The sequence below is a fragment of the Lagenorhynchus albirostris genome, chromosome 7 (genome assembly GCF_949774975.1).
Source record: "Lagenorhynchus albirostris chromosome 7, mLagAlb1.1, whole genome shotgun sequence".
Taxonomy (NCBI): Eukaryota; Metazoa; Chordata; class Mammalia; order Artiodactyla; family Delphinidae; genus Lagenorhynchus; species Lagenorhynchus albirostris.
In genome coordinates, this window is record NC_083101.1 from 108,980,168 (window position 1) to 109,001,750 (window position 21,583).

The window sequence follows — 21,583 nt, forward strand, 5'->3', positions numbered from 1 at the left end:
CAAGGAGTGCACGGTGCCACCAACTTACTCCGTAGGAAAGTGAAGACTAAGCAAAAGTCCTTGAAGCGATGGTGCCTTTGTGAGAGTCAGGGATGAGGATGCCAGGGCAGGTCACAGAAGGACCGTCTCTCTGATGGGGGAAGGGCCAAGCTCACAGCTATTGAGGGCACAGCTGACAGACAGAAGTGCCATTCTAGTTCTGCTCCTGTGGATGAAAACATGCACTCCTTTCAAGTTACTTGATCAAGGGGTGCAGGGGGACCCTCAGTACATCCTCATGTGGCCTAACCATGGCCCAGATCTCCAAGTGAAGAAGGCAGGAAGGACCACAGGAAGCTGAAAGTTTGAAACTGGGTAAAACTACATGGTCACAGTGTGATCACAGGTAATGCAACTTGTTTCCTAAGGTTCAAGGCTACAAGACATGAGAAGTCATTGCAGAGAAGATAATTTAGAATTACCCTCTGCTAATTTTAAAGAAGCGGTAGGGAGGTGACTATGGGGGATGGTTTATGCTGAATTTAAAGAGAGGCACAGACCCTGGGCTGTGTGGGTGGAGCCTCACAAGACTGCATATGGAGCAATGGCCAGAGATTCCGGGTTCTGGCACTCAGCTGTGCAGGTCCAAAGAGTGGATTTTGCCTGTCCTGGCGGGCATGTAGGTTGCAGGACTAACCTGTGCTAACTACACCTTCAAAAGATTGATATAGCAAACAAAACACAAATTCACTTATTTGTAACAAGTATATAATAAGCCTTTCCAGTGACCTCCAAACTTGTTTCCTCAATCCCGCCCGTTATCAAGGTAACTGGGAGACCAAATTCATAATCAGAATGTTACTTGTTGAATGCAGATTCAGAACAAAAGAGCGGAAACACTTAGGGGGTGTTTCATCAGGTATCGGAAAAGCCTTCTGAGTGGGATGTACTTTCCAGGTGATCTGAACACGAGTAACCACCAGGAAAAGTATTAGATAATCAGCAACAAATTCTGAGGCCGTATCGCCCCTTTTCTAAACAAATGCGGATTACCTGTCTACCTCATTAACCCCAGACAGGGTTTCTTTAGATGGAGCACAATACGATTCTTACTGCTTTGTGTATAGCCAATCATTTTTCTGAGCCTATACCTGTCCCTGATATTCTCAGTGTGTCATCACGGGCTCTCAGAGAGGGTTACGATGGGTCTCTTCACTTATGTCCTGATTCTTATTACCTCCCCGATGGAGTGATTTTCCAGTTCTGGGGGCACTTTCATGCGTGTGTGACAAGTTCCCTGAGCCTGTCTGGACGCAGGAGGATACCTCCCACTGCCTGGTTCAGCACCAATTATTCTGTTCATCTGTGGAATGTGCTTGTAACATGTTGTATTTATTTTGCCTGCACACATTCCTGCCTTCCTAGAGGAAGAGGTGAATAAATCACCCTGGCTTGCCTGCCAAGAAAGTAATTTTTTTCACCTTAGGTGGGCCGTCTGTTTCTCCGGACATAGCTCTGCTTTGACTAGAATTGAATACATCTTGTCCCAGGCATTTTGCCAGCTGTACCAAAAAAAAAAAAAAAAAAAAAAAAAGCTGTAGGCTCCAGGAAATGAAGCAACTAAAAGTGGTTTCCTTGTGATGTCAAGTCTTTTTTTCTTTTTGAAATGCAACTTACGGAATTAACCTAAAGGAAATTGTGCATCACTGTCCATAGGGGTGGTTTACAGAGTGGCAGGAGGCCCAGATAACAACCAACCACGAATTTCCGAAGAATCAATCCGATTGAGGCATGTCGGTACATCTAGCACTGGGCCTACAAATGGAGGTGACAACTGAGTACGTGCTTTGGACCCAAACAGAGGGCCCCTAAGCTAAGGGCTCTTCTCTTAGATGTTTTTGTTTGTTTGTTTATTTATCTTATTTATTTTTGGCTGCACTGGGTCCTCGTTGCTGTGCACGGGCTTTCTCTAGTTGCAGCGAGCAGGGGCTACTCTTCGTTGAGGTGCACAGGCTTCTCATTGCGGTGGCTTCTCTTGTTGCGGAGCACGGGCTCTAGGCACGCGGGCTTCAGTAGTTGTGGCTCGCGGGCTCTAGGCGCGCTGGCTCAGTAGCTGTGACACAGGGGCTTAGTTGCTCTGCAGCATGTGGGATCTTCCTGGACCAGGGCTCGAACCCATATCCCCTGCATTGGCAGGCGGATTCTCAACCACTGCGCCACCAGGGAAGCCTGGTGTTCACCCTGGATGAACATCCAGGTCACCTATGGAGTTTTCAGTATTCATGCCTTGGTCCCACTCAAATGGCTGCTTCTGATGCCCACGTGTGTTGAGCAAAACGTCCTTAACCCATTGGGGATTAAAGACCTCTTCTTAAGCTACCAAGCTATTGGGGAAAAAATAACCCAGAGTAGAAAGAGTGTCAAAATATTTAGGCTGCACAACAAAATTAATAATCAAGAAAATGAAATGACAACCCACAGAATGGGAAAAAACATTTGCAAATCATACACCTGATAGGGGGTTAATATCTAAAATATATAGAGAACTCATACAACTCAACAGCAAAAAAACCCCAAATAATCCAATTATTATAGTTCCTTAAAAATGGAACTACCATACGATCCAGCAATTCCACTTCTGGGTATATATCCGAAGGGAACGAAAACACTATGTTGAAGAAATATCTGTACCCCTATGTTCATAGCATCATTATTTACAATAGCCAAAACGTGGAAACAACTGAGGTGACCACTGAAAGATGAAGGAATAAAGAAGTTTTGGTATATACGTACAATGGAATAATCAGCCATAAGAAAGAAGAAAATCCTGCCTTTTGCAAAATGTGGATAGAACTTGAAGGCATTGTGCTAAGTGAAATAAGTCAGACAGGGAAGGACAAGTACTGTATGATCTCACTTACATGTGGAATCTTGAAAAGAAAAACGGCATAGAAAAAGAGATCAGATTTGTGGTTACCAAAGTACCAAAGGCAGCAGAAGCAGGGGATGGAATAAGATTGGTCAAAGGTGCAAACTTCCCTTTATAAGATAAATAAGCCCTGGGGATGTGACGTACATCAGGGTGACGACAGTTAACACTGCTGTATGGTATATTTGAAAGTTAAGAGGGTAGATCCTAAGAGTTCTCATCACAAGAAGAAAAACTTCTAAAAAAAAAACAAAGAAGAGAAACTTCTTTATCTATATGAGATGTAATGTTTACTAAACTTATTGTGATAAGCTTTTCACAATATATGTATGTCAAACCATTACACTGAACACCTTAACTTTATACAGTGCTGTACGTCAATTATTTCTCATTAAAACTGGGGGAAAACGTACAGGCTTAATCCAGAAGATGGTGAGCTGTGTGGGCAACAGTCAGCTGCCGGGGTAGATGCTGGGGTTACTGTCTGGTATGCTTCCAGAGACTCAGGGTGCAGTGAGGAGCAAGTCACAAAGAGAATAAGGCAGCTCAGCCTGACAACTGTGGGCCCATCCGGCCAGTGGAGGGGGCCTTCTGCTTCAGCTCAGAAACAGAGCACCCAAAGGGCAACACTACCTGAGGGATGGTTCCAGGAATCAACAAATCAACGTGGGAGCCACTGTACGGAGGTGAGAGACAGAGGAGGAAATGGTAGGTACCGTGAGACAGAAGGGGAGGGTTTGCGGCCTAGCCCTAACACATGCATAAGACTTCGGGACTCTCTGAACCACTCAGAAGGGACGGGGCCAGGGTTGATATTCAGCCTGCATGCACTGGCATGGTGTTCCTGCAGGTTATCACACAGAACTACAGTCCTGAAGGCTGGTAAACAGCTGAGGTTAGACCACGCATCACCGAATGACATCATCCAGTGGCCACCGAGCAGGTGGCAATGGGACTTGGGATGGGTGCACCTGGACGCTGGTGCATGAGCCGAGCAGGCCAAGGTGGTAGCAGAGCGGGCGCAGCCCCTGTCTGACCTCAGGAGGGGCCCAGGGGGGCAGAAGTGGAGGGACAGGCTGGCTGGGGCAGTGCTGTAGGTGAGGGTGGAAGCAAAGGCCCTCCAGGTACGGGCTCCGTGAGACGCGCCAGCATCCAGAACATGAGGGACAGCCCGCCTGGTCACTCTCCCACTGCAGCCATGCCTGGCCCCAGGTCTAATGACCATCAAGTTCACAGGGAAGGCATCGGGAGAGCTCGTTTCCTCTGCAGAATCATAGCTTAGAGACGGGCAGCGTCCAGCTTCATGAGAGCTTATCAAACATAAGACCACCCAGTAATTTCTAAACATCAATAACGATTTAGAAATATTTAGAATGATTGGATGACCATTTTAATTTATACCACAGAGTTAGTAGCTTCAGGATGAGTTTAGTTTAGTTGAGAGAATAAAAACGGAATTTTTTTTTAAAGATTTTTTGATGTGGACCATTTTTAAAAGTCTTTATTGAACTTGTAACAATATTGCTTGTTTTATGTTTTAGTTTTTGGGCCCCGAGGCATGTGGGATCTTAGCTCCCCAACCAAGGATCAAACCTGCAACCCCCTGCATTGAAAAGTGAAGTTTTAACCACTGGACCGCCAGGGAAGTCCCCAAAAGGGAATATTTTAGGTTTTTACTTATATAATGATTTATTTATATACATCTGTTTATAAAACTTACGTTGCCATACAGCTTGTTAAACGCACTGCCCGTCATCCTTAGACGGGGCAACGCAGGGTTGGGGGGATAGTGATTCAGCTGGTAGAGCTTGAAATGGCTTCACTGCACCCCTGCCCCCGCCATGCCAGGTTGGTCTGACTTGGGTAGATATGGGTTTCATCTGACTGACAAATCAAACATTATTTTCCATGTGTTGCTGAGGACTGGGCCTACCAAACCCAGTCAGGATTTCCCAGTCACTGCTACTCTCACACTTCCTGAACCTTCACAAGGATCTGACCTGCAGTGCAAGGCACAAACTATGCAAAGGAAACAATGTGTTAGGTTTCTAGTAACTTTGCCAGGACAGAGAAGGCCAGAAGTTCAATGTTTAACACACAGTTATTGAACATTTAAACTGGGCCAGGCAGAGTCTAGGCACTGAGGATATATAGTAAAATGGACGAAAATCCCTATACCCAGTGCCAACGAGTGATTGCAGGGGGTTATTATTCAAAGGCCAAGGATGGATGGACAGAGCCAAGGAGAAGGCTGTGATCTCAGCTCAGCACCCTCTCCTCTGCCCTCCTTGGGTTGGAGTTATTAGAACATTGTGATTAGTGCCGCAGACCTGTGGGGCTAGTCTACCCTGAGACAGTCAAGCAATCATAAGGGCAGGTACCAGGAAAGAGCCCCTGCCCCAAACTGACTGCTCCTTTGTTATGATTTAGTATCTAAAATTCTGCCATTCGAGAAGCATTTTCCAACCAGTGTTCCTTGCAATCTAGTCCTTCAGGATTCTTAGTTTAAAAGAAATTTTTTGCAGTCGTTAAACAAGTTTGGCAAACACCTGAGCTCTTGGTGAGTCCCAATGAATGGTGTATTAATCTGTATGACCTCCACTGGTTTTGGATTCAAAACTTGGGCATCTCTCTTTATTTTTCCAAGTATTTGCTCAAGCCTCCATCCCTCTACATTGTAGGTAATTCAGTATCTCTCTCTTTAGGACTCTTCATTCCCCAAATTGTCCAGGAACCTGGGAACTTAGTCCAAAGGGAGTAGTCTTGTTTCAAAGTTCCAGGGGGAAGGAACTGATCAGTCTATAAAAAGTCCTGATTTTACAAAAACACCATGGTACTGGCACAAAAACACACATATGGATCAATGGAACAGAGTAGAGATCCCAGAAATACACCCACACACCTATGGTCAGTTAATCTTAACAAAGGAGGCAAGAATATACACTGGAGAAAAGACAGTCTCTTCAGCAAGTGGCATTGGGAAAGCTGGACAGCCTCATGTAAATCAATGAAGTTAGAATGCTCCCCCAAACCATGCATAAAAATAAACTGACAATGGCTTAAAGACTTAAATATAAGACAGGATACCATAAAACTCCTAGAAAAGAACATAGGCAAAACATTCTCTGACATAAATCATACCAAATGTTTTCTAAGCTCAGTCTCCTAAGGCAATAGATATAAGCAAAAATAAACAAATGGGACCTAATCAAACTTACAAGCTTTTTCACAGTAAAGGAAACCATAAACAAAGTGAAAAGACAACCTACGGACTGGGAGAAAATATTTGCAAACAATGCAACCGACAAAGGATTAATTTCCAAAATATACAAAGAGCTCATATAACTTAACAATTAAAAAACAAACAACCCAATCAAAAAATGGGCAGAAGACCTAAATAGATTTTTCTCCAAAGAAGACATATGGATGGCCAATAGGCATAAGAAAAGATGCTCAATATCTCGCAAATCAAAACTACAATGAGGTATCATCTCACACCAATCAGAATGGCTATCATAAAAAGTCTACAAATAATAAATGCTGGAGAGGGTGTAGTGAAAAGGGAACCCTCCTACACTGTTGGTGGGAATGTAAATTGGTGCAGCCACTATGGAGAACAGTATGGAGGTTCCTTAAAAAACTACAAATAGAACTACCATATGTTCCAGCAATCCCCCTCCTGGGCATATATCCAAACAAAACTATAATTCAAAAAAAAATGCATCCCAATGTTCACTGCAGCACTATTTACAATAGCCAAGACCTGGAAACAACCTAAATGTCCACTGACAGATGAATGGATAAAGAAGATGTAGTGTATGTACAATGGAATACCACTCAGTTATAAAAAAGAATGAAATAATGCCATTTGTAGCAACATGGATGGATCTGGAGATTATCATACTAAGTGAAGTAAGTCAGACAGAGAAAGACAAATATCATATGGTATCACTTATATGTGGAATTTAAAATATGATACAAGTGAACTTATTTACAAAACAGAAGCAGACTCACAAACATAGAAAACAAACTTATGGTTACCAAAGTGTGGGGAGGGATAAATTAGGAGTTTTGGATTAGCAGATGCAAACTAGTACATATAGGATGGATAAACAGCAAGGTCCTACTGTACAGCACAGGGAACTATACTCAATATCCTGTGATAAACCATAATGGAAAAGAATATGAAAAAGAATGCATAAATATGTATAACTGAATCACTTTGCTGCACAGCAGAAATTAACACAACATTGTAAATCAACCATACTTCAATAAAATAGATTAAAAAAAAGAAAACAAAATTATGGTTACCAAGGTGGGGTATAAAGTAGGGATTTGGGACTAGCATATACAAACTACTATATATAAAATAGATAAACAACAAGGTCCTACTGTATAGCACAGGTAACTATATTCAATATCTTGTAATAAACCATAATGGAAAAGGATACGAAAAAGTGTGTGTGTATATATATATATATATATATATATATATATATCTGAATCACTTTGCTGTACACCAGAAACTAACACAGCATTGTAAATCAACTGTACTTCAATTTAAAACGTCTGATTTTAATCACTTCTACATAGTGTCCCTGTTGAAAACTGATTCTGACAGGCTCCAGTGAGTCCCTGTCCTGCCGTGAGGATGTCCTTTCTGCTTCAGAACCCTGTGCAGGCAGCAGGGTGGCCCTGAGGACACAGACTCCTAAGGCTTCTTGGATTTATACTCACACAGTCAGCCACTGTTCCACAAACACGACCACTATGCCAAGGTGCCCGGGTATAATTGGGTTTCTAAACACAGCTGCACACTGTTATCTAGAACACGCTGTTCCCCTACAGACCTCTAGGCTCTGGTGTTGAGCCTAAGCTCCTGACTCAGACTCCCTCTTTTTTCCTGGGGGAAGTTTAATGTTTATTCGCTACCAGGGACCCTCCATCAGGGCTATCTCAGCCCTTAGAAAGCTGAATCTCAGAAGGGAAGGGGACAGAGTGTCGATCCCTCTCCTCCTGGAGGATCCTTGGTAAGTTTAGTTTGGCACATCAGGGGCATACAGGGAAGAACAATCTCTGTAAATGTCCTTTCCCCAGAGACCTGTATATCAACTCACCTGTACTGGCATAATTGAGAGTATTCGGGGAACAAGGCAAGAAGATCTAGGGGCTCAATGTCTTGTTCCATCTTGCTGCTTCTCCAGCTAAAAAACAAAATAAAAGAAACAAACGTATTTTTTTTGTGAAAGAGAGGTAGAAGATTTTTCCCTGTTATAATTTTGTATATTAAAGGGGCATAGTCTATCTATAAAAGCCCTCATCAAATGGATCATAAGGTATGCTCTGCTTCGGAGAGAATCAAACTCCCAAGAATCCTCTCATGAATTTCTTCCACTGAATTACAGCCCTAACCAACCCACCCCCCGAGCTTCTTGGGAAGCCAGTCCTCACCTCTGAGCAAGTCAGGCTCCTAGTGGAGAAATCTCTGAAACTTTTAGGTCAGGGAAGAAAATCCCAGCATTTGCCAACATAGTTTGGACTCATTAATTTTCTGACACTAAAAAGCCTCTAATTTCTATGGAGAAGAGAAACACACTGAACAAGTATGATAGTCTTAAGCCCCTCATTCTCACTGATACTTGGCCTTCCCCATTTTCTGAAATATTTTACATTGAGTAACTTAAGACACAAAATAAAACATAGCATACACTGTTTCTTTTGAAAATTAATCTGTTTTTGGCCGCGTTGGGTCTTTTGTTGCTGCGCGTGGGCTTTTCTCTAGTTGCAGCGAGCGGGGGTTACTCTTCATTGTGGTGCACGGGCTTCTCATTGAGGTGGCTTCTCTTGTAGCGGAGCACAGGCTCTAGGCACACGGGCTTCAGTAGTTGTGGCACGTGGGCTCAGCAGTTGTGGCTCGCGGGCTCTAGAGTGCAGGCTCAGGCGTTGTGGCGCACGGGCTTAGTTGCTCTGCGGCATGTGGGATCTTTCTGGACCAGAGCTCGGACCTGTGTCCCCTGCATTGGCAGGGGAGTTCTTAACCACTGAGCCACCAGGGAAGCCCAGCATACACTGCTGAAGCTTTCCTGATGCAGGATATTTTACACTTCAGCCTTGCTGGTCCAATCAGCACAAGTCACTCGGATTCTGTGGGAAAATGCAGTGAAAGTTCTGTAAGGTGGTAACAATGTGGGGACAATTTTTGCTACTTCATCCTCAAAGGAGCCCTGTTTGGAATATTAGTGATAAACGCAAAGACTAACTTGCCAAGGACAGAAGACAGTGTTATAGAAAGGCTTTCTTTTGGTAGAATTGTTATCATGTTTTAGGCTAATTTTAGTGGCTATATTTGCCGCCCACTCTAGTGCATGCCCACATCCTATGAAACAGTAAGTGATGTTTTAATAGGATTATAATATATGTAAAAACATATCATGTATTTAGAGATGAAATATCCAGGGAAAATATTTCCATAGCTTACTATTTCTTGGCATTTCCTGTGTCCTATCTGATATGTATATACACAAAGGGAACTTCAACTTGCAAATGCTTCTATTTGGATTTCCAAATATGCAATTTTTAACATGTTTTAATAGTGACAGAGCAATAAAGGAACAACTTTGCAGCTAATTTAACACCTATAAATTTCCCTGCAGTGTAAAAGAAATGGCCTCGGCAGACCACATGTCTGCTCATATTTCAAAGAATATTAAATGTAAATACTTCTAAAATGCCCTATAGTTAGAGTTCTCCTATTCCATAAAACACTTACAGGTTCATTGTTTATACTTTTATAAAAAATGGTACCTGATTCTGAACAGACTTACTATGTGAAAATTATTTTTTAAATAGCTATATTTGAGAAGTCATATAAAAGCTAGATAATTACAAATCAACAATTACAATCAACCTGAAAAATGTTAAAAAGACATTGATCAAAAAATTCGAAAACGTATGTCAACATAAAACCTGCACATAAACCTTTATAGCACCTTTATAACTGTAAAAACTGTAAGCAACAAAGATGTCCTTTAACAGGTAAAAGGATGAACAAACTGTGGTATATCAGTATCATGGAAAATTATTCAGTGATAAAAAGAAATAAACTATTGAACTCTAAAAACACGTGAATGACTCAAACACTTATTGCTAAGTGAAAGAAGCCAGTCTATACAGGCTACATTCTATATGTTTCCAATTATATTATAGCCTGAAAAAGGTAAAACTATAGAAATGGTAAAAAGATCAATAACTGCCAGAGTTCCAGGCGGGGGAGGACAGATTAGGTGAAGTCCAGGAGATATTTTAGGGCAGTGAGACTATTCTGTATCATAATGTAATAGTGGATAGTTAACACTATGGATTTGTCAAAACCCATAGACCTTTACAGAACGAAGACTGATCCTTAATGCATGCATGATAAAAAAACTATAGTTAAGAGGTTGGGGTATCGCAGGATGGGATGCAGAATGTGATAGAACAATCTAACTGTATTACAAATGCACAAAACAACCTCACTGGAGCCTGGGGTAGAGGGAAAGGTGCTGACCTGAGCAACTTTGTAAATGGAGCCTATAAAACTGAGGGCAAAAGACACTGCACATAAGCACCGTGTCCTAGTTGATAAAATTATTTATTGCAGGATACGGGTTAACAATTCTGACACTGCTGTACACAAATGCTGGAACAGAACAACTAAATGAGTGGCAGATGGTGGGGACAGGAGAGGGAGGTTACCCATCAGCAAGGGGAGAAGGTCAGAACAGTTCATCTAGAAACAGATTAGAGTTGGAGACGTCAACATAAACTCATGTGTAGCTTGATATAAATATAATGGTTACATAGAGAAATACCTACAGATGTGTGCACATAGATTACTATATGCACCTGTATTTCCCAGCTCCATCAGCATAGAGGGCCCAGAAGTTATGACACTCCAGAGGCAGTGAGTCCATCTAGTGCCTGGGTCTGCGTTTCCAATCCATTCTCCAATAAAAGGAACCAGCATTCCTTGAGGACATGGCTGATTCTAGGACTGGGACAGGAAATATACAAGATGAGCTTGGAGCTTCTTGTAGTGTCAGAAAGTAAGAAAATGTTTGGGGAAAAAAACTAACACCTGATGACGGTTTATATCAAAAGGACACAGGAGAAAACTAAAAGGACTCCCAACAGCCAAGGCTGGAACAATTTGAGCAACAAAATAACATTTTTAAAGTACTATTGGAGGGAATTCCCTGACAGTCCAGTGCTTACGACTCCACTCTTTCACTGCCGAGGGCATGGGTTCAATCCCTGGTCGGGGAACTAAGATCCCGCAAGCCAAACAGCCAGCCAAAAAAAAAAAAAGAAGGTACTATTGGATTATAATCCAAAGTATAAAATAAAATATCCATGAGTTCATACTGATATGAATAAATGAGGGAGAATAGACACATCTCATGTGCAGAAGAATTCCAAAAACTGTTCGCAGATACTCAAGGAGGTGGAGCATATCCTGACTCCTCGGGTGTGGGCTGAACAGGCTGACTTCCTTCCAAAGGATGTGGCATGCGGTGGGGAGAAGACAACCAACTTTGCAGTGAAGAAACCTGACACACACTGCCACAGCCAGGATCAAGGTCAACATCCACTGTTATGAGTCCGCTCCCAGTAAGTGCCCATGATATAATGTGATGAAGATGGAACTTCACCTCTGTGGCCTTCTTCCCCAAAACACACAACCCAAGTCTAATCACAAGATAAATACTAGACAAATCTCAATTGAGGGACGTTCTACAAAACACCTAACGAGTACTCCTCAAAAGTTGTCAAGGTCATCAAAAACAAGGCAAGTCTAAGAAATGGTCACAGCCCAGAGGACCTTAAGGAGACTTGACAGTAAATGTAATGTGGTGTCCAGAGCAAGGACATTAGGAAAAAAAAACAAGAAAAAATGAATAAGGTATGGGCTTTAGTTAATAACAATTTATCAATGCCAATTCATTAATTGCAACAAATATATCACATGAATGTAAGATGTTAAATAATAGAGATATAGGTATAGGTATATTGAAGTTTCTGTATTGTTAGCAACTATAAATCTAAAATTATTCTGAAATTTTAGTTTATTTTTAAAAATATATTGAGAGTCATATGCTCACAGAAAGTGGGAAATGGAAGGTACCATAAAAACCGTCAGTTAAACCTTTTATTGTGCAAGCGAGAAAACTAAGGATTTATAGTACGGTTTTGTAGCCTGCACTTTGAGAAAACAGTGGTGGCTTGCTGCTGAGCTGGTCCTCACTGACACTAAACATCAATCACAGTACACAGTAGACACTCAATAAATTATTACTGAATGCTGAATAACTCCCAACAACCTACCATCTACCCAAGTATCTTATCCTCTCACTCATTCATTTATTAACTCATTCATTCATTCAACAAATGTTCACTGAGTGTCTGGCACTATCATTTTACTCCTAGAATTATAACCACTTAGAAACTCTATCCAAAGGATGGACATTTGGGCAATTTTCCATATCTGACTTTGTAGGAAACTGTTTAGCTGATTCAAGTTTATAAGCATCCAAGGAAGAATGGTCTCAGGCCAGGTTAATAGAACATAGACTAAGGGGGTACAAGAAGGAAGGCTCTGAGTCCTAGAGGGGATGTGTGGTTCGTTTATACTCAGGTTGTGGGCTGCAGCCTTTTTGAGTCATACTGTTGTTTTAGACTCTCTCATCTCTCATTCCACTCCTTCTACTACTCACTGAGACAACGGGCTAACAGCCTATTGTTGTCTTCTTTCCAGTTTCAGCTCCACTACTTACCAGCTTGGTGATCTTGGCCAAGCTGCCTAATCTTTTGGGGCCTCAGTTCCCCTATCTGAAAAATTACCTCATGAAAGAATGTTGCTTGGGTCAAATAAGCCCACATTTCTAAAATGTTTGGCACACTGGCAATGACATTATTATTACTACTGTCAATACTGTTATTGTTATCATTACCGACCAACCAGAGGCTTGTACCTAGGAAGCTTCGACAGTCGCTTGGGGTCTACAAAGAACACACGCTGGCACGCTTAATCAATCTTTCCATCTTTCTCGGTTTGATAAGTAGGTTGTTTCCAACAAATCGCAAAATTATCGTTGTGATCTGGGCTATGATTCCATTCACTGTCAGTCCAATGCCTCTTTTAGACTGCCAGGAAACCAAAGGCCTTATTTTCAAGTTCCCTTCCTTCTTGGCCTCTTTTCCTGCCAAAATTTATTTTCATGTTAACATTTATTCTAAATATTCCATGGGCTCCTAAAACTGGACAGTTCTCCTAGATTCAGTTCTCTCTGGAGGTTCATTTTTTCTGACTTTATTTCTATGATATTTAAAGGTCAGGTTCATCACAAGATAAAGACTGTAGTGTCTAAGAAATGTAATTATTTACCAGTAGGTTTAGCTCCAAGCCTCAGGATTTACTGACCTCTTTAAATTTGCTAAAAGTCACCAAACAATTCAAAGAAATTTCTCCGTTCTGCTTTCTTCTCACTCTCCAGAAGGAGTCAGGTTGTTGGCCACTGATTGCATTTGGTATTTAAAAGGCCAAGTGTCTTGGGACTTCCCTGGCTGTCCAGTGGTTAAGAATACGCTTTCCAATACAGAGGACGCGGGTTCAATCCCTGGTCGGGGAACTAAGATCCCACATGCTGGGGGGCAACTAAGCCCGCGTGCTGCAACTACTGAGCCCGTGCATCACAACTAGGGAACCCAAGTGCCGCAACTACAGAGCCCACGTGCTCTGGAGCCATGTGCCACAACTAGAGAGAAGCCCACGTGCCACAACAAAAGATCCCATGTGCCACAGCTAAGACCCAACATAGCCAATAAATAAATAAATATTTTAAAAAATAAAAATAATAAAAGGCCAAGCCTTATACTAGAAGATCAATACATCTAAAATAAAAACATGGGTTTAGGGATAACTTGTATTGTTAGGGGGTGGAGGAGGTCAAGCTAACAAAAGTTTGTTTTTGGCATTCCACGTCTTAGCTAGGGATTATGTAGAGGTTAATATCAGTAGCAGATTCCTGTTGAAATGAGTTACCTGTTCTTTTAAAGTCTCTCAACAGCCACCAAAGAAAAGGAAGGTTAAACCTTTATCTATCTATTAGGCTTTTGTTCATAGGTGTCAATGATGCCAATAGAAAAACATTGTCTTGTTATGTCTAAGTGCATTTAAGCAATGGGTGTTCCTTGAGCCATACTTTAAAACATAAAATACTTTAAACGTTGATTGCTATTGTATCAAACTATTTCACTATTAGATTACTATCATTATTGTGAAACAAACTGAATAAAAAGTTAGTATGTTCAAAACAAAAAACAAACCAAAAAAATAAAGATCAGGTTTGTCAGGGTGCTCACGACCTCTACATGCCAATGCTGTGAACAAGTCCCAGGCCCCCAGTGTGACTTACTGTCCGTGTCCAGGTAAAGGCGGCCATGTGTTTGCTCTTCTGATGAAAAGTTTCTGAGCAAGAAGATCCCCGCCATGAGCCCCGTTACAGCCACGGCTGCCTGTCTGGCATCCTGCCAGTTCCCAAGTGCATCCTAATTCCAGTACGAGGGCCTCTGGGAAGCAGGTCCCTTCCTACAGCTGCAGCAGCATCTGCTTGACATCGTAGGTGACAGCTCCTTGGTGATTAATAATGCTGTCTCCTCAAGGGCTTCACTGGAGGCTCCTTGGTGGAGTAAGTTTTCCTAAGTGTCACTGCAAAGGCAGAAAGCTAACTAAGTTTGGGTAATAGAGGTTACCTTCTTCAACCCAGTTGCAAAAACCATTCTCAGCACAAATGTTCCAGGTTCAGAGGAAATCTTAAGGGAAACTTTAAATAGTTTTAATCAAAAAGAATATTCTTGTACTGAGTTCAAAAATAAGTTAATAAAACAGGTTAACTTCTTTTTAACGGATGGAAGATTTTAAAGACATTCTAAAAGGCAATTTTGTCTGTAGCTCATTATTATTGCAACAAACATACTGTGAATTAGTTTTCCATTAGCGTCATTATTTTGAAACTCCTTTTGTTAAGGATACTCACATAAAACAGGTCATCCTTCTCTACTGGGAGGAGCCTGCGAAGGTTGAAACCGCTGCTGCTTCTCTCCACACCCTATCCTCAGCAACTCCAGGATTTAAGCCTGAAGGAAACAGGAGAAAGGGGTCAATTAGGGAACAGAGAAGCAGCAGATTCTAAATCAGGGCACATGCATGAGCTCTCAGGTGGAAATCAGGGGAAGAGTTTATGTGTGTTCTCATTTTTTTCACAAGCTTAAGATGTCCAATGTGTACAATTATTTATACCTAAGACATCTCCTGAGACTTCTTCTGATTGGAAGGATTTTGTTGTTGTTATCATTTGTTTGCTTGTTTTTTAGGAAATACTAATCAGCTCGCTTTTCAAATTTAATGCCCATACTTTTAACATAGCTGCTTAAGTTCTATATCATGAATTGGCTCTGTCATTAATTTGGGGGCTTACCCACCTCACATGAGAAGTTTACTCTGGGAAGCTCCAGAGCTTGTCTCAACAAGACAGATGGTCTCCAGAGCAACATAAACCAGGGCTCAACAAGAGGTCTCAGTAACAGGCCATCAGGAAAAAACAAAATAAAACAAAATGCCTTAAGTTTCCATATACAAGAAAACAAATACTGGTTTCAGATTTTTAAAAATTTGAGCCCCAAATTAAAAGCCTCAAGGGCGGGACTTCCCTGGTGGTCCAGTGGTTAAGACTCTACGTTCCCAATGCAGGGGGCCTGGGCTCGATCCCTGGTAAGGGAACTAGTTCCACACATGCCACAACTAAAGATCCCAGATGCTGCAACTAAAAGATCCCACATGCCACAACTAAAGATCCCACATGCCGCAATTGAAAGATCCCGCATGCCGCAACTAAGACCCAGCACAGTCAAATAAATAAATAAATATTGCAATATTAGGGAAAAAAAGTCTCAAGGGCAACCTCTCTAATTGCAGGCCTTGGTTTGCAACTCAACTGCTTCCCAAATGGGCAACTCTGTGCCATGCATCAGGTTGAAGAGTTACAGATGTTTCTCGTTTAACAGTGTTCAATAATTCTCCCTAGAAATGATGGGAGTCCAGCCAGTGATAAGTAAATGTTTGAGACATAACAAAGGACTAGAAAGCCCAGATGCAAATGTGGTTTTGAGGGGAAATCTTTCCTGAGTGACTAGGAACATGATCTGGAGGCAATGGACAGTAACACCCTGAAGCAGGCCTGTAAGAAACACAATGCCCTACTGTATGGATTTGGATATTGCTGACTATAAAAGGGAATCAACTATTTTGAACAACTATGGATTAAATACAAGGAAACAAAATGAGCAATGTAATCAGGGAAATAAAGAAGCATTAGATGAACAGGGAAATAAGAGGAAGACGAAAGTCAGTATGTGTTGGCACTGCACTTCTGGGCTAGGTCAGCACAGGGTAATCGAGATGGACAGCTCTTCAGATGAACTGAGGCCTGAACAGTTTCCACTTTCTTCCTCATACTCACGTATTTCTACACATTTAAGTCGTACAAATAAATTAACCATCTCTGTGGCATAAGCTTTCTGTAGTAAGCATCACAGGGAACATATTTATAAACATGCCAAGGGAATGTGCAGTCAACTGCACACACGTCTCGCACCTGTTTCTTGGATCCCATGCCACTTGCTCCAGCCTCAGTGAAGTGGAGCTTGGAGATTCGAGCTCTCTCAGGCTGCTGACTGAGTCTGGTTTTGCAGGTCTTCACTTGGCTGTGTGCTCCTCCATCCCAGAGTGTGTACACATGGCTTCCCTAGAACAGCTGTCAGCAGGTCCTTCCACTCACCTCCCTTCTGGAAACGCCTTCCTTTGACTTCCATGCCAACCCTCCGAATTCTTCTACCACTCCCATTCTCTGCTCATCCCTTAACGCCAGTGGCCCCTCTGATTCTGACCTCAGCCCAGTTCTCTTCTCGCTGAGTCCATTCCCGGCACGTGGGGAAGCGCGTGGGCACTAGACTCAGAACCTGCAGGCTGCAGGCTGCGTGTGTGTGATCCTGGGCAGGTTCCCTGACATCTCTGACGTGTCCCCTCTTATAAAGTGGGGCCAATACGCGGACCAACTTCATGGGGTCATAAGGAAGAGTGAATGAGTTCAGACGTGTGAATTGCCTGGCACCCAGAGTATAGGCTCAGCTTCTTTAACTGGGACAGCCATGGCTTCAACTATTATTTAGTTGAATAACTCGATCACTTACTTAGTTGATGGTTAGTTGACTAGCGGATAAACTCTGATTTTCTAGCTCGTATTTCTTTTCTGAGCTCCAAGTCCATTTAGCCAACCGCCTACTAAACATCCCCAGTTACACCCAGGGCTCCTTCAAGTAATTCCACGTTCACAGACTAACCACCCTCCTCTCTCCACTCCTGCTCCACCCGAAACTACTCTTCTTTTTTATTCTTTTTCCGAGATGAGTAACGGCATCATCCATCCAAAGGTCCAAACCTTCGAAAGTTAACAGAATCTCCCCTTTTCTCAACTACCCATACCCTAAACATAAAGATCCAACTGCAGAGACTTCCCTGATGGTCCAGTGGCTAAGGCTCTGCGCTTCCAATACAGGGGGCACAGGTTCAATCCCTGGTCGGGGAATGAAGATCCCACGTGCTGCGGGGCACAGACAAAAAGAAAAGAAAAGAAAATCCAACTGGTCACCACATCTTTTCAGTTTTGCTTCCTGACCATCTTCTCTTCTGGGTTACCCTCCTCCCTGCCTCTAGACTCTTCCATCCCACACCGTCCTCCTTTGACACTGCAGTCAGTGGGTTCATCCTAGAAAGGATGGTTTTCATGATCTTTCCATTGACCTTCAGGATAAATCCACAGTTTTTAGCACAGCATGTGAGGTACTTCATCAACTTGCCTTTCTCTTCCTCTGTTTTATCTCCTCCCACCCCCACCCCCAGCCCCCATTGCAGCCGCAGGAAACCACTGTAATCCCGGAAGTTATCACCTCTCCTTCACCACCATGCCCTCGTTAATACAACCAGGATTACCCCCTGTTCTCCATCTAGATAATCTTGCTCTGTTATCATCTTTCTAACTCCTGGGACTCTGCTCCAGATGGAATTAAAACAACAACTAAAGGATAGTTAACAGATGCTACAACTCCAGTTCAGTTTGCTCAAAACAGTGAAATTCCTTTCTTGCCTTTATTTCTGAGGCACAGAATAGATTTCTTTCTTGGTCGTTTTATTTTTTGCTTTCCAGTGACGGATAATGACCCTTTGCGTGAGGAGCTGGTGAGATGGGATAGACCTTCTACCAAAATGTCAAAATAAGAGATCTACATGGTGAGGAAAACTTGGTGAAAACTCACAAAGAAACTGTGAGAGGGGAGGAGGTGCAAAGCCAGCCTTTCCTGAATCACAGTAGCCGTTCTTCCTCCCACCTCCCTCCCTCTCCTCTGCTTTCTCTGTCCTTATCTCTCTGCTCTTTGTCCTTATCTCTCTGTCTGACACACACACACACACACACAGAAACACACACACACACACACACACACACACACACACACACACACACACACACACACACACACACACACACACACACACACTTCTCTTAAGGGAAGAAGAGCTCTGTGTTCTCTTTAAATCCCTCAGGTCCTACATTTTATTGCTCTAACAGTCCGCCTCCCTGAGGTTCCTGTCCAGACAAGCTATTTCAAACTTCGGTAGAGAAGCTGTTGGTTCACTCGCCTGGTTTGGAAGCGTCTGGGGGCAGGTCTCGCAGCCCTGTCTCCCGCCCCCCCTCCTCTCCCCGGTCCTGGCTGGTGGGCCACAAGGCAGACAAAGGTCCGTTTGTAACCTCCTTCCAGCACCTCCTCTCTTCTCCTTTTGCCCAAACTCACCCAGTGAATTGGAGCATTTCAGAAGATTCCTCTGTCAAGAAGACCAAAGGAAAGGAGAAGAAAAAGGGTATGGACTTTTTTCCTTAAGAATCATTTTATGTCATTGATTCTACTGCAAACTACTGCTATAGACTAGAGCAGAAGTGTATTTGTGCCTTGAGTCAGAAGAGAAGGACAGAGAGGCAGAGAGAGTCTCTGAAGAGGTGATGTGTGCACTTTGAGAAAGATGATGCTTTCCCAGGTTAGAGGAAAAGAATCAGATTAAAGAAGAATAGAAAATGTACATTCCTTAACGGGAAAGGCATTTAATTGGGGACTTAAAAGGAGGCAGCTCCCTCACTGCTGCTCCTTGTTAAAGCCCCCGTCTGCCCTGAATCTGGCTCCAGCATTCCACCTCTCAGGACTACGCGAGGGTGATGAAGTACACAAGTTCCTTTTCAATGCAGTAGCTGTTATCTCTGTATTCCTACTTTATGTAAAGTTTAATGGCAATATCTAAGAAAGTGAATGTTTTCTGCTTTTAAAAATCCTGATTCCTTCTAGAAAAATGGTATCGATGACCTTAATTGCCAAGTAGAAATAGACACAGATGTAGAGGACAAATGGATACCAAGGGGGAAAGGGGTGGGGTGGGAGGAGTTGGGAGATTGGGATTGACACATATGTAACTATTGATACAATGTATAAAATAGGCAACTGATGGGAATATACTGCATAGCACAGGGAACTCTACTTAATGCACTGTAATGTCCTAAATGGGAGGGAAACCCAAAAGGGAAGGGATATATGTATATGTATGGCTGATTCATTTTGCTGTGCAGTAGAAGCTAATACAACATTGTGAAGCAACTATACTCCAATAAAAATTTTTTAAAATCCTGATTCCTAAAAAGAAACCGGTATAAATGTGTGAGACAAAGAGGGAATTCACGGAATTCATCCTTGGTGTCCCCACCGTGGAACACAACACAGTGTCTGTACTGCTGCAATACAGGGAACTGTTTTTCCCTTTGGGGCTTATAAAAATTCCTCTTTAAAATTCCTTGACTTAGTTACATAGACTGTGTAAAGCTCTCCCAAACGCTGGTCCTTTTATCCAGTGATGATGATTTCTCATGGCCAGGGAAATAGTTAAAATGATGCAAGCCTGCATATTCATATCATTCTCTGAGGTGCTTGAAAGCAGACCACCTTCAGGGAGGATGTGGACTTTGTTTTACCACTGATGAAGGTCTCTTGGGTACTGGGGCTGATCGTGTCTATTTTAAAGATGTTTGGAAGGCTTATCTACCTTCTACTACCACTTCTTTTCCTTTAACCTACACTGTGAGAAGTTTCACTGCAGCCCTCAGTCATTCTAATACAAAACTCTTCTGGTACAGAGAGTGGGAATTTTAAAAATAGTTATTTTCATCCACCAGGAAAGATGAATGGAAAAACACCACGACTGGACGGCAGTTTTAATCTCTTCCAACTATAATTTTGATATTTTAAATGTCAAGTTCTGAGCTGGGATTCTCATTTGTTTGTGCAGCCTTTGCTTCCTTCTGGCTGTGTTATGAAAGGAATCTGAAAATGGGCTGCCCTTTCTAACTCATCAACTCTGTTTCATCCCACTGCTCTTAATACCAGTTTCCAGAACTGGCATCAGCTGTCTGCATGAGCACTGCAGCATAAAGGCCTCAATGCTTTCACGACATAGCTGTGTTTTGGCCATTAAATGAGATACTTTTTCTTTTTAAGTCTCCACTTAACTCCAACCATTCAAAAGCCTGCTGGTGCCAAATACCCTCACACAACCAAAATTTGCAATGCCCTACCCATATGACGGTGACAATGATTTGTTGCTTAATTGGAAACATCTTGTTCATAGTTCTGTATCCTCTGCAGTGGTCTTTTAAAAATAATGCCACTATTGGGATATGAATGGTATCTTACAACATTAGTTAATTACATAAAATTGAATCCAAAAAAACCAGTTGGTAACTATCTAAAGATCTCTAGTTATTCCTTCAGATATTCAGTTTTTAGCCTTGTTTTCTGTTGTAATTTGGATGTACTTCAGGAGGAATTTTAAATGCATCTACTTCAACAGAAAGAGGGGAAAGAAATAGAGCAATTTGCTTCGAATTGGTCAAAGTCATTTCACTCTTGTTGGCACTTGAAAAATATATGGTCTTGATGGACTGCCAAGGATGAAGGTCGGTGTCTTTTAATGAAAAAACAAACCAATGTATCATGGTAACATACTGGTTCAGGCATTTCCCCACTTGCCAAATAATAGTTAAAGCTATTTATGTGCACTGAAGTAAAGGAAGAAGAGAAGACTTCAGTTCAGTTCAAACATGTAATTTATAAAGTGTTAAAAAAAAAAAAAAGACTACCAGGGAGTTCTTGCCTGGTGTGGAACTTTCCATCCCAGTACGTGACTGAGGTGGACAAGAGACATCATTCTGTACTCTGGCCTGGACACAGCCAGGAAAAGCGCATGGTGTGGCAACATACCCACTTACTTCTCCAGCAATTTACTTGTTCCTTCCTTCAGCAAATGCTTTCTGAATGCTTCCTGTGAGCCCAGCCTGGAAGCAGGCCCCTGAGAGATGCAGGAGGAGGGGGAGGTACCCTGCTTGCCTTCTCGGTGCTGGCATCTCTTCCTCCAGTCCCCGTACATGGGCTGGCCCTGGTCTCCATCCCTCCCCTCTTCTCTTCCCACCCTGCACTCACTACCCTGCA

At 42.4% G+C, this 21,583-nt stretch overlaps 1 protein-coding gene across 1 annotated transcript in view; it reads left to right on the forward strand.

Annotated features, from left to right (window-relative positions):
* Positions 1-18,687: 18,687 nt before the first annotated feature.
* SCRG1 (stimulator of chondrogenesis 1) overlaps positions 18,688-21,583 on the forward strand; it is a 20,680-nt gene continuing 17,784 nt past the window's right edge. The window contains exon 1 of the mRNA XM_060155812.1: positions 18,688-18,917. The gene's annotated coding sequence lies outside the window, so the exon portion shown is untranslated. The remainder of the gene's footprint in view (positions 18,918-21,583) is intronic.